A 13,530-nucleotide genomic window follows, 5' to 3' on the forward strand; every position below is an offset into this window, starting at 1 on the left:
TTCGTGCTCCTAATCGGCAGGTTTCGTGCTGCAGCTGACTAGAGGAAACTGCCACACACCGATCATTTGCGCTGGTCAGGCTGTTCACATTAACCCATTGGAGCTGGCGAATTCACCGTACTGCGTTTTGAGGTGATATGCTGTAATCCGTAGCGTGGGGCTAGTAACAGACCAAGCCCAGCCGACTGGTTGGTGACGACCTCCTCCACTACACCGCCAGTGGACCACTGGTGACAATCAATTTGATGACAAGCCGTTCGACTGTTCGGCTCCCACAACCAGTGTCTGGTTCGCAGGCAGAAGGCAAAGAGTGATTAAATTTATTGAAATTTCCATGCTTCAAAAAATGCTTCTTCAGCCTTAGGGCAGTGCAGTCTAACACAAATTGTGTTCGTAACATAACCTGCGAGGCTGCAAATCAGTGCTGTTGGGGTTTTTTTCCTGCCCAAGGCTACGTTCAAATGGTTCAAATGGCTCTGAGCACTATGGGACTTAACTTCTGAGGTCATCAGTCCCCTAGAACTTAGAACTACTTAAACCTAACTAACGTAAGGACATCACACACATCCATGCCCGAGGCAGGATTCGAACCTACGACCGTAGCGGTCTCGCGGTTCCAGACTGTAGCGCCTAGAACCGCTCGGCCACCCCGGCCGGCTCAAGGTTACGTCTTGAGTTAATTACGTTCCGTTTTCTGCAATGATGACTGCCTCTTCTGTGCTTTTTTTTTTCAAAAAGTTAATATCTTTTACTGAATTATTACAGATTTTCGTAAAAACTCGTATTTATTCAGAGCTCTGAAATATCTGTCGTTTTAGAAGTTCTACGTGTGATTTGTAGTTGTTTGTTTCCATGCATTAAGTACTCTGTGTTTCTTTTTCGTCTCTATGTTTAGTGAGAACTGTCCTGTAAGAGTTGTAGCTCCCGTGTGTCGCCAGTTTGCCGCGAGAAACTGGTAAATGCATTAAGAGGTTCCATTCCGGGTTACAGAGGTCGGTGCAAACTGCTTGCTTTTAAGTGTCGGTTTGGCTCATAATTAATGCTTGTGTTTGTTGTTGAATCCCTCGGTAATTATATTTTTCAGTTTTATTCTCTCGTGGAGTATTGGCACCAGGAAGTACACCGAGGTGAGAAAAGTCTTGGGATGCCTCCTAATATCGCGTCGGGCCTCCTTTTGCTCAGCATAGCGCAGCGACTCGACGTGGTATCGACTCAACAAGTCGTTGGAAGTCCCATGCAGAAACATTGAGACATGCTGCCTCTATAGCCTTCTGTAATTACGAAAGTGTTGGCGGTGTAGGATATCGTACTCTAACTGGCCTCTCGATTATCTGCCATAAATGTTTGATAGATTCATGTCTGAACATCTGGGTGCCTAATTATTAGCTCGAACTGTCCAGAATGTTCTTCAAACCAGTCGCGAACAGCTGCCGCTGACATGATGCGTTGTCGTCCACAAACTTTCGATCGTTGTTTGGGAACATGAAGCTCGTTCATGGTTTCAAATGGTCTCTAACTAGCCGACAACAACCGTTTCCAGTCAATGATCGGTTCACTTGGACCAGAGGACTCAGTCTGTTCCAAGTAAACACAGCCTACTGTGTTATGGAGCACCCACCAGTTTGCACATTGCGTTGTTAACAACTTAGGTGCTTGGCTTTGGGGGTCTGCGCCACACTCGAACCCTACCATCAGCTCTTACCAACTGAAATCCGGACTCATCTGACCAGGCCACGGTTCCACAGTCGTCTAGGGTCCGAGTGGCATGGCCACGAGCCCAGGAGAGGCACTGCGGGAAATACTGAGCTGTTAACAAAGGCACCCGCATTGGTCGTCCGCTGCCATAGTCCACTAACGCCGAATTTCGCAGCACTGTCCTAACGGATAAGTTCGTCATAAGTCCCACATTGATACTTGTGGTTATATCACGCAGTGTTACTTGTCTGTTAGTACTGACAGCTCTACGCGAACGCCACTGCTCTTGCCCGTTAAGTGAAGGTCGTCGGCAAATGCGATGTTCGTGGTGAGAGGTAATACCTAACATTCGGTATTCTCGGCACATACTTAACACTTTGGATCTCGGAATATCGAATTCTCTAACTACACTCCTGGAAATGGAAAAAAGAACACATTGACACCGGTGTGTCAGACCCACCATACTTGCTCCGGACACTGCGAGAGGGCTGTACAAGCAATGATCACACGCACGGCACAGCGGACACACCAGGAACCGCGGTGTTGGCCGTCGAATGGCGCTAGCTGCGCAGCATTTGTGCACCGCCGCCGTCAGTGTCAGCCAGTTTGTCGTGGCATACATAGCTCCATCGCAGTCTTTAACACTGGTAGCATGCCGCGACAGCGTGGACGTGAACCGTATGTGCAGTTGACGGACTTTGAGCGAGGGCGTATAGTGGGCATGCGGGAGGCCGGGTGGACGTACCGCCGAATTACTCAACACGTGGGGCGTGAGGTCTCCACAGTACATCGATGTTGTCGCCAGTGGTCGGCGGAAGGTCCACGTGCCCGTCGACCTGGGACCGGACCGCAGCGACGCACGGATGCACGCCAAGACCGTAGGATCCTACGCAGTGCCGTAGGGGACCGCACCGCCACTTCCCAGCAAATTAGGGACACTGTTGCTCCTGGGGTATCGGCGAGGACCATTCGCAACCGTCTCCATGAAGCTGGGCTACGGTCCCGCACACCGTTAGGCCGTCTTCCGCTCACGCCCCAACATCGTGCAGCCCGCCTCCAGTGGTGTCGCGACAGGCGTGAATGGAGGGACGAATGGAGACGTGTCGTCTTCAGCGATGAGAGTCGCTTCTGCCTTGGTGCCAATGATGGTCGTATGCGTGTTTGGCGCCGTGCAGGTGAGCGCCACAATCACGGCTGCATACGACCGAGGCACACAGGGCCAACACCCGGCATCATGGTGTGGGGAGCGATCTCCTACACTAGCCGTACACCACTGGTGATCGTCGAGGGGACACTGAATAGTGCACGGTACATCCAAACCGTCATCGAACCCATCGTTCTACCATTCCTAGACCGGCAAGGGAACTTGCTGTTCCAACAGGACAATGCACGTCCGCATGTATCCCGTGCCACCCAACGTGCTCTAGAAGGTGTAAGTCAACTACCCTGGCCAGCAAGATCTCCGGATCTGTCCCCCATTGAGAATGTTTGGGACTGGATGAAGCGTTGTCTCACGCGGTCTGCACGTCCAGCACGAACGCTGGTCCAACTGAGGCGCCAGGTGGAAATGGCATGGCAAGCCGTTCCACAGGACTACATCCAGCATCTCTACGATCGTCTCCATAGGAGAATAGCAGCCTGCATTGCTGCGAAAGGTGGATATACACTGTACTAGTGCCGACATTGTGCATGCTCTGTTGCCTGTGTCTATGTGCCTGTGGTTCTGTCAGTGTGATCATGTGATGTATCTGACCCCAGGAATGTGTCAATAAAGTTTCCCCTTCCTGGGACAATGAATTCACGGTGTTCTTATTTCAATTTCCAGGAGTGTATTTGCAAAGTGTAATATTCCATGCATCTTGCTCCAACTACCATCTGTGTCCAAAGTTAGTTAATTCCCGTCATAAGGCCGTAATGACGTCAGAGACCTTTTCATACGGTTTGTCTAGGTAGAACTGACAGCTATGCATTGGCACTGCCCTTCATACCTAATGTACGCGCTACTACCACCATCTGTATATCTGCATAGCGCTGTTCCATGACTTTTTGTCACCTCGGTGTAGAGTAATTTTTTTATTTAAATAAATTCTTTCTTGGCCTGACAACTTCCAATACCAGCTCCTCGCCCTCGACCTTCGTCTCAGATCCTATGCCACTGTAATCATGCTACGATTCTTACGGCTGCGGCGACAGTTGTTGCGAAAGTTTCCTCAGTTGAGCTCATATGACTGGAATGTCAGGTCCGTTTGAATGTGACCAGCAATTACTTAATGCTAAGATGACTACAGTACATCTCAGGAGTCTGTTGGAAAGCCCAGACAAGTGTATTAACCAACTTTTGAGATAATACCGCCTTGTTCTTCTGTCGCCACTTTTATTTCATGGCTGAATTTCTTCCTACAAGAGCCATACAGATGTAGACATACATCCATTTGAAAACCTTTCTCTTCTACAAAAAAGGGACTAGTCCCTTTTCATTTCTACAAAAGTTGGACAAGTTCATGGTTCGTAGGTTTCCTGTTGTCGTCTTGCTGGACTGATTACTGTGCATCATCTTCACAGGAAGCGTCCTAGGATTGCAGACGAAGACATTGTAGTCATATAGCTGCATTTTCCTGCAAGTTAAGAGCTGCAGGCAGGGATATGCCAGTTTATTATCTAGCTTTCATAGACTACCGAAGCACAGACTGGAATGAATCCACAACTGTACTGTATTGCATGGGCAATCTTCAAAACATAAAAGAGGTTTACATAAAAACAGACCGAAAAAAGGTGGCAGAGTCAATTGTTCACTTGATTGAAAGTCATGTAGACCCATTCAAGTACGCGTATCACAGTGTTGTTTGCCTGATAAAAAACAAAAGTACCTGATAGAAGATTTGGCCATTAGCGATGTGCACCTTTAATTTTACACAAGTAACATATCAGTCTACCATATTAAAGCCACTGGACTGTATATAACTTTTAACATACATTTTGGTTATCCCATGTCTCATACAAGTACTATATGCGATTCACTGAACAGCGAAACAAAAATTGAAGAAAGAGATTTTGTGAAGAGTCAATTAGTAGTGCGAAAGACATTACACTTGAAAAGGACAGAAGCTTTTGCAAGCATAAAACAGAACTACATTCTAAGAACAAAACAAGGGTTCATTAACTATATGTCTTATGATTACATGGAAAACTTACCACTACCACTCTTGCAGTCTAATGTCATTTGATACGCAATCCAGTTATGGTACAATGTTTCTGAGATTCACAGTATGGCTGATGGCTCAAATGGTTCAAATGGCACTGAGCACTATGGGACTCAACTGCGGAGGTCATTAGTCCCCTAGAACTTAGAACTAGTTAAACCTAACTAACCTAAGGACATCACACACATCCATGCCCGAGGCAGGATTCGAACCTGCGACCGTAGCGGTCTCGCGGTTCCAGACTGCAGCGCCAGAACCGCGCGGCCACTTCGGCCGGCGCTGATGGCTCAGTTTCATTTTACTGCCGTCTTGAAGATGATGGAAGGACTGGTGCTAAGGGGGTCACATCCGTGATATTTCCATTAGAAAATCGAGCTGATGAGCTTGTTCTGCTCAGTGATGGCTCTTGATGGCTCGCCTGGGCACAACAAAAATAAATTACGGTTCAGTCATTGTACGGGCAACCGCATATCTTGAAAATCCACAAAAGGATGACATGTTTGTTCACAGCGCGAGGACACAGCTATTTACCAAAAGACCAACACTTCACTGTGATAGGGCATAAGATGCGGAAGACAAAGACTGCAGAACGTTTTGAGATCTGGATCAGAAAAATTGTTGAGGCCCGTACATTACCTCATCCATTCCAGCTGAACTTATGAAACATTTGATTTCGTTCACGTTAAACGAGCTGCTGGGCCATTCTGTTGGAAACATCACTCAAATTGCAGCATGTACGAATGATTCGTAGTGATGTGAAAGACAAATTTTTGTCTCATGGCAAAACTGAACTTGGCACACCATTGTTAAGAGAAATACTGCTACAGAATATGCTACCTTGGATCTACGTCAGCTGTACAAGAATCCAGGTATTCAACCAGTTAAAGCCAGATATCTTTATTGGTTAAAAACAGTATTGGTTGCAATTTTAGTTTTTTTATTTTTCAACTACGCATTTCGCCTTATTTAGGCATCTACAGATTGATCTTAATTTGGTATTTCTTAGAACGATCCTTTAGACAGTGTAGCCAAAGGGCATCGTCGAATACATCAGGCCAACATCGCCTTCGTTAAACTGAGTAAAAACTTTCTAGATGGACGTGAGTGACTCCAAGACCAGCATAGCGCGTTGCCGTTCACAGGAGCGAGTAACCAGATATCTTTGTAATTTGGTGCAGCTCTTGGTAGAAGAAAACGAAGCCTCCTATGAAGACCTAGTTCAAGGTACCCGAGATGAAAACTGTATGAAGAGAATGAAATGGAAGTTGCTGATCATGATAATTGTGATGCTTGTGAGGATATATAACAACTAATGATGGAAACAGTAGGGATAACTAAATATCATTTTCAGTTTGTTATGCAGAAAATAATATTGTGTTCACTGATATATACTCCCTGGCAGCATTTTGAAAACACAATTAAGTTGTCTATCTTTACTAGCAATATTAGAATTTCTCTGTTCTTAATTTTTTAAAATTACGTGATAACCCCCCACGAAAAAACACTCCTCGAGAAGTAACAATAGATTGTACACTTAAAAAGGTAACGGCCTTACTGCGGTAGTAACATGGTTCCCGGGCTTGGATAGCACATGGATGGGTGTCCGCCCAGGTCTGCCGAGCGCTGTTGGCAAGCAGGGTACACTCAGTCAGTGTGACGCCTATTGAGGAACTACTTGACTGAAATGTAGTGGTTCCGCTCACGAAAACTGACAATGGCCGGGATAGCAGTGTGCTGACCACATGACCCTCCATATCCGCAGACACGCCTGTCGACTGAGGGTGACACGGCGTTCGGTCGGTCCGGTGGAGCTTCCCAAGTCCTGTTCAAACGTACAGTTTCAGTACACTTAAAAACAAACGCTAGTGAAAAAGTGTTCTTATTCAAAATGCTACATCGCTTGGACGCTTTTCATGCTTCATTTTAAATGGTGGAAAGTTCTTCTTTTGGGATTGCCGTTTCTGTAAAAGGCTCTTCATTTATATGTCAATGTACAGGAAATGAGAACAGGCTCGCCGATGCATTGATAAGAAGACGCCCAGAGAATCAGTTTTTCGCAGGTACGCCTCACCAGTGCATGCGCGCCAGCACCTACTTTCTTTGGATAGGTAGACGTCGCATTTACCACTACTGAGCTGGCCCAGTTTGTGATGGTGAGTCACTCCCGGGATCAGCCGTGAGGGATCTGTGTCAGCGGCTTTTGCTACATACGACTAATCTGCAGGTGGTTAATGGGATAAAAGATGCCCTTTCGGAATTAAAGCTACCTAAGGAAATATCGATTATGACAGCATAATTTTCGGCTATGCCACAGGCTCTTTAGTACCTTGAGAACTAAGTGGGCTGTAGGTTTGTTATTCTTCCTGATATCAGGTCAGTGCTAGAACCACAAGGACATCTGAACAGCAGACGATACAGCCATCTAGTAGAGTATGACACCTGGAAACTGGTATGACAGACCATGATCGGGAATTAGGAAGTTACCATGTGTTGTGTAAAAGCGCACTGTAACATTCCTAGCAGTCTACATTTACATCCACGCTCTGCAAACTATCGTGAAGGGCATGGTAGAGGATGCGTCCCATTGTTAAAGTTAATACAGTTTCTTCTTGTTCCATTCACGTTCGAAGCACGGTAAGAACGATTGAATACCTCTGCGTGTGCTGTAATTATTATAGTATTGTCCTTGTGATCCCTATGTGAGTTATATGTAGCGGGTTGTAGTACATTCCTAGGGTCATCATTTACAGTCAGTTCTTGAATATTTGTTAGTAGACATTCTCGAGTTAGTTTACGCACGTCATCAAAGGTCTGCCAATTCAGTTTCTTCACCATTTCGTTAACACCCTCCAATCGGTCGAAGAAACCTGTGATCATTCGTGCTGCCCTTCTCCGTACGCGTTCAGTATCCCCTGCTAGCCCTGTTTGGTATGGACGCAACGAAACAGTAGACAAGGTAGTCGATGTAGCCATCCAAATACGAGGCGTGTTTTTAAGTAAGGTCCGTTTGAACATAAGTACCAACGAAAGGTTATCTCAAAAAAGTAAATTTGTTTTCAGAAAGTACATACTTCATTCTATTCTTCGACATAGTTGCAAAGTTTGTTCAAACACGTATCATACCTATGAACCAATTTTAAAATACTCTTTTCATAAAAACTTGCCGTCTGCTCCGATAACCACGAGTTCACTGCCGTTTTCACGTCGTCGTCCTCATTGTAATGGTTGCCACTGAGGTGTTGTTTGAGGTGGAGGAACACATGGTAATCGCTCGGTGAAAGATCAGGACTGTAGTGTGGGTGGTCTAAAACCTCCCAGCCAAAACTGTCCAATAAATGGCGGATCTGATGTGCAGTAGGTCTTGCATTGTAATGGAGGACAATTCTCTTTGTCAGCATGCCACGTCCTTTGTTTTCAATCGCTCTGCGTAGCTGTCTCGGGGTTTGGCAGTATGCTTCTGCGATAATAGTGGTTCATCGTTGCATGAAGTCGACCAACAGAGCACAATGCCTATCCCAAAATACCGACGCCATGATTTTGCGCTGGGACAGGGTCTGTTTGGCCTTTGCCTTTATGGGCGGGTGTGTGTCTCCATTCCATGCTCCGTTGCTTTGATTCGGGCGTGATATGCGAAACCCATGTTCCGTCTCCAGTTAAGATCTGGCTCAAGAAGCCGTCACCTTCTTCGTGATAGCGAGTCTAGAACTTCATCGCACGCTCAAATCTTTGGTTTTTGCGGTCCTCTGTTAGGAGTTTCGAGACGCAACGGGAGCACAGTTTCCTAAACTTTAGGTGTTCAGAAACAATGTTGTGAAGCACTGATCTCGGCACGTCAGAAAATTCCTTTGAGAGACCTATTACTGTGAACCGCCAGTTCTCACGAATCCTCTCTTCAACTGAAGCCACCAAATCATCTGTAATCAAAGAAGGGCGACCGGAGTGGTCCTCATCATGGACGTTGTCACGGCCATCTTTGAATTCTCGTACCCACTAACGCACTTTGCTTTCACTCGTAACAGTATCACCGTACACTTCGAAAATCTGTCGATGAATTTCTGCAGCAGACAGGTTCCTTTCTGGCATGAACCGTATCACTGAGCGAACCTCACACGCGGCGGGCGAGTTGATAGTCTAAAAAATTTTGAAAGCATGGAGCAGAACCATACAGGTTAGGTACAGAGATGAAACTGAGCACAGCTGTTCCCGAGGCATGCAGATACACGATGCACACGCTAGTTGCGGCATTCGCGCGAACTACTAGTGTCTACAACAAGACGCACCTTACTTAAAAAACACGCCTCGTATCATTTCAAGTTTGCCAGATACATAGCCAGAGAGAAGGACACAGAATGGGTAGAGACCTCGAGATACAGTATTAAAAATTGTGCTAAAATGAAAATGGTGCTGATTACTAACTTCTGGCACGATAAAAGTCGATGTTCCTGAAAACTCAGGGACAGTACAAGATGCCCCACCTTCAACCCAGGCTGTTAAACGAAGTATCTACATCGCGCTGCCCTGATTCTACCCTCATTTAGACATATATTTTCTCTACAACAGTTTCCATTTTTTCTGAAGAAGAGTTTAGTTTCTTTCCCGGAAAAGTGTTATTTTTTCTGAAGACTAGTTTTAATTTTTTCAAAGAAGCGCATTAATTTTCACGAAACGCAGCTTTACGCTTTTTGGAAGAAGAGTGTAATTTCTGCTGAGACGACTTTAATTTTTTCTAAGAAGAGTTTTACTGTCTCCAAGAAGTTATCTTACGCCCAGCATTAATTTTCACCCTGCAGTGGACTGCGCGCTGATACGAAACTTCCTGGCAGATTGACTGTGCTCCTGACCGGGAGTCGAGCTCGGGACCTTTGTCTTTTCTGGGCAGATGCTCTACCAGGAGAGCCACACAAGGACGACTGCCGAGCCCTCTTCACAGCTTTCCTTCCACACTTACCTGACCTTCTTCCTGTCAGTCCGCCACACGGTTTTAATCTGCCAGTAAGTTTCATGAGTTTTAATAATTCGAAGAAACCAGCTATGGGGTGGAAGCCAGCCGAGAAAGGCACCCTTGGACAGCGTAAGGGGGGAGGGGGGAAGATATGCAAAGATAAGATAAGCTGTATTAGTTGACGCTGTGGTACAATATTGGTTTCATATTCGAGGTAACACGTTCAATTCCGAATCCAGAGATCCAGACTTACGAATTCACAGATAACGAGCAAAAGTTGAATACTGGAAAGGTCTCTTTCAAACGGCACAGCTTTCCCTCCTTACCCTCCCATGACACCTAACTAGGGCTCTGTCTCTAATGAAGTCGTCACTAATAGGGCGTTAAGCCCCTTGTTTAGATAGATATATAATCTCTCTTTGTTAGGAAACGAATAAAGCCACAGCTTGGTTTAACTAGCTTCAACCTCAAGCGGTCCATAACATTACGGAGCGTATAATATACATGAAGCACCGTAACTCGGTACGGGTGGCCATAAATCTTCTCTTCCTGGTTCTGTCGACATACACTGGCGTTGATGACACACTGCGTTTAACTGGAGCAGTCAACCACACATCATGGAAACCCAACGTCCCGCAGCTAAACGTACATTCATTGCATTACGTCGTTCCCTGAAAGAACGCGAACAGTGAGGTGTAAACTCTTCCTTTAGAGTCCAGGTACTTTTCTCTGAATTATAGATCGTTACTTCGGTCACAGAGATTTCGTACAGAGGCCGTTATAAAATGCAGAGACAATGGACCAAAGGAGGAAAAGCAATGGCGCGAGTTTTTGTTCGCAGCGGGGAAGCGAATGGTCGTCTCTCCGCGTATTTAATATGCCAAGTTATTCCTGACGTGGTAAAATTTTATGCCGGCGCTGGTCGTAAAATGCATTGTACGCAAAGATTTTATCGCAGCCGTAACACTTGGTTCGTTATTCACTCTCCTGCTCGGGTCAATCGGAATCCTTTATTCGTAACAATGAAAACGGCGATCATTGCGCACTGGCTGCTTTGAAAGGAGCACAGGGACTGACCATCGTTTCGGTAATCTACATTAATACCGCGGAGCGCGTGTCAGCTACATTATATATTGAAATATTAAAAATTTTGATTGGCTGTGATTCAGCAAACGTACGACATTTAATTACAGGACGAATATAAAGGCACTTCCGGTGCACAAAATTGTTGTCAAATTGACCATAGTTTCGATCCATCAGGATAAAAAGTTACATAGCACACCTAAAAATACAGTGACATGGCTTGAAATAAAATACACTTCATGGGAACACTATCGTAAATTACGTACAAACAATGTACTGAAATGTAATCAAACCATGGTTGAAAACGTCTGGTCAAACTTTTGCTCAGTCGTATTCCACCATGGTGTGATTACATGTAAGTACATTGTTTGTTTGTAATTTATGAAAGCGTTCCTATTACGTGTATTTTATCTCAAGCCATTTTTAGGTATTCTATGTACGAGGGTTAGTCAAATGAAAACCTTAATATTTTTTAAAAATATTATTTATTGTGCAAAAGTGGTACAAAGCTGTATCACTTTTCAACATAATCTGCCCCACGCTCAATGCAAGTCCTTCAGCGCTTACGAAGTACATAAATTCCTTTAGAAAAAAATTCATTTGGTAGTTCGCGCAACCACTCATGTACCGCGTGGCGTACCTCTTCATCAGAACGGAACTTCTTTCCTCCCATTGTGTCATTGAGTGGTCCAAACATACGGAAATCACAAGGGCAAGGTCTGGTGAGTATGGTGGACGAGAAAGATACTCAAAATGCAGGTTTGTGATTGTTGCAACTGTTGTACGGGCAGTGTGGGGACTTGCGTTGTCATGTTGCCTGATTTGACTGCTCGCCGCAGATGATTTTCTAGGAGATCTGTGTACGATGCACTGATGACTGTGGTCCTTCTAGGCATGTAATGCTCCAAAATGACGCCTTTGTCGTCCCAAAAGAGAGTCAGCATAGCCTTCCCTGCTGATGGTTCTGTTCGAAACTTCTTTGGTTTGGGTGACGAGGAATGGCGCCATTCCTTGCTCGCTCTCTTCGTTTCCGGTTGGTGGAAGTGAACCCATGTTTCGTCCCCAGTAACGATTCTCGCAGGGAAGCCATCATCTTCTCGTTCAAAGCGCCGAAAAAGTTCTTCACAAGCATCAACACGTCGTTCTCTCATTTCAGAAGTCAGCTGCCCTGGCACCCATCTTGCAGACACTTTGCGAAACTGGTGCACATCATGCACAATGTGGTGTGCTGACTGATGACTATTCTGTAAACATTCAGTGTCACTCGGTGGTTTTCCCTCACTATGGCTTCAACTGCTGCAATGTTCTGTGGAGTCACAACTCGTTGTGCCTGACCTGGACGAGGAGCATCTTCCACTGAAGTCACACCATTTTCAAACTTCCTACTCCATTCGTAGACTTGCTGCTGTGACAAACATGCATCACCGTACTGAACCTCCTTTCTCCGATGAATTTCAGTAGGTTTCACACCTTAACTACGCAGAAACTGAATAATAGAACGCTGTTATCCCTGGTGCAAGTCGCAAGTGTGGCGGCCATTTTTATACGGATACTGCGAAGTATGTGTGCATCTGCACTATGTTGCCAACTACAGGGCATTCTGCATGCTGTTTGCAGCACGCTTACCAATTTACAGGATAAAGGCGATAAAGTTCGATTTGTTATTACAAATTTAAGGTTTTTATTTGACTCACCCTCGTAACATTTTATTCTGATGAAGATTGCCCTAGTGCAGTCGAAACCATGGTCAATTTGATAATAACTTTGTGCAACCGAAGTGCCTGCATATACGTCCTGTAATTACATTACATATCTCTACGTTCCAAATGGAAACCATGGAGTGTCGTTTACGTTTTTGATGAAAACTAGATAACTGCTAAATAAACAATATGGCCTGATTCGTAAAAAATCTAGTCCATAACTAGATTATGGCCCTATAAGAAATAAATTGCTTCGTTTCCTAAGAAATGAACAAATCAATATAAGAAGTAATACAATTAAAATGAAGCAGATATCAAAACTGTATCTGTAACAACACAGCTCGAACACTGCTGCATCTATAAATGATCAAAGTACTGAATAAGTCGTGCAGGCCTTCCATAATATGATGGTGTGGCACGGGTGCTTGTTTGTAAATGACACTGCGAGAATCACTATTTTCTTCTGTGAAAGTTGTAAAATGTAGGTCAACTGAAATGTGGGACGTAAGTTCTTTCACTAATCCACCAAGCAGACTCTGGAAATATAAACAAATACAGTTTAAGTTCGTCGCGTAGGCAAACGTAAAATTTTACGATGAGCCAATGAAAGAATATTATTGTGTGGCGGGAGTGTCAGATTGATAAACAACAATTTAGGACAACGTAACATAAGCGGAATCGGATTTTTTCTTTTTTTTTTTTTTTTTTTTTAGCATCTTATGGTAGATGCTCACCTCTTGCGTAGCACTGATACTTGCTTTGGGCGGCGGTACAGACGCCCGTGATCTAGTATAATATTACCGATATTTTTTAAAATAATGGTGTTATAAAACTCTTTATAATCACCTCTGCTGGGAGCATAGCTCCTTAAATGGTAGAATGGTGCACAGAAAATTTTTTTTAGTTAGTA

The sequence above is a fragment of the Schistocerca serialis genome, chromosome 6, assembly GCF_023864345.2.
Source record: "Schistocerca serialis cubense isolate TAMUIC-IGC-003099 chromosome 6, iqSchSeri2.2, whole genome shotgun sequence".
Classification (NCBI taxonomy): domain Eukaryota; kingdom Metazoa; phylum Arthropoda; class Insecta; order Orthoptera; family Acrididae; genus Schistocerca; species Schistocerca serialis.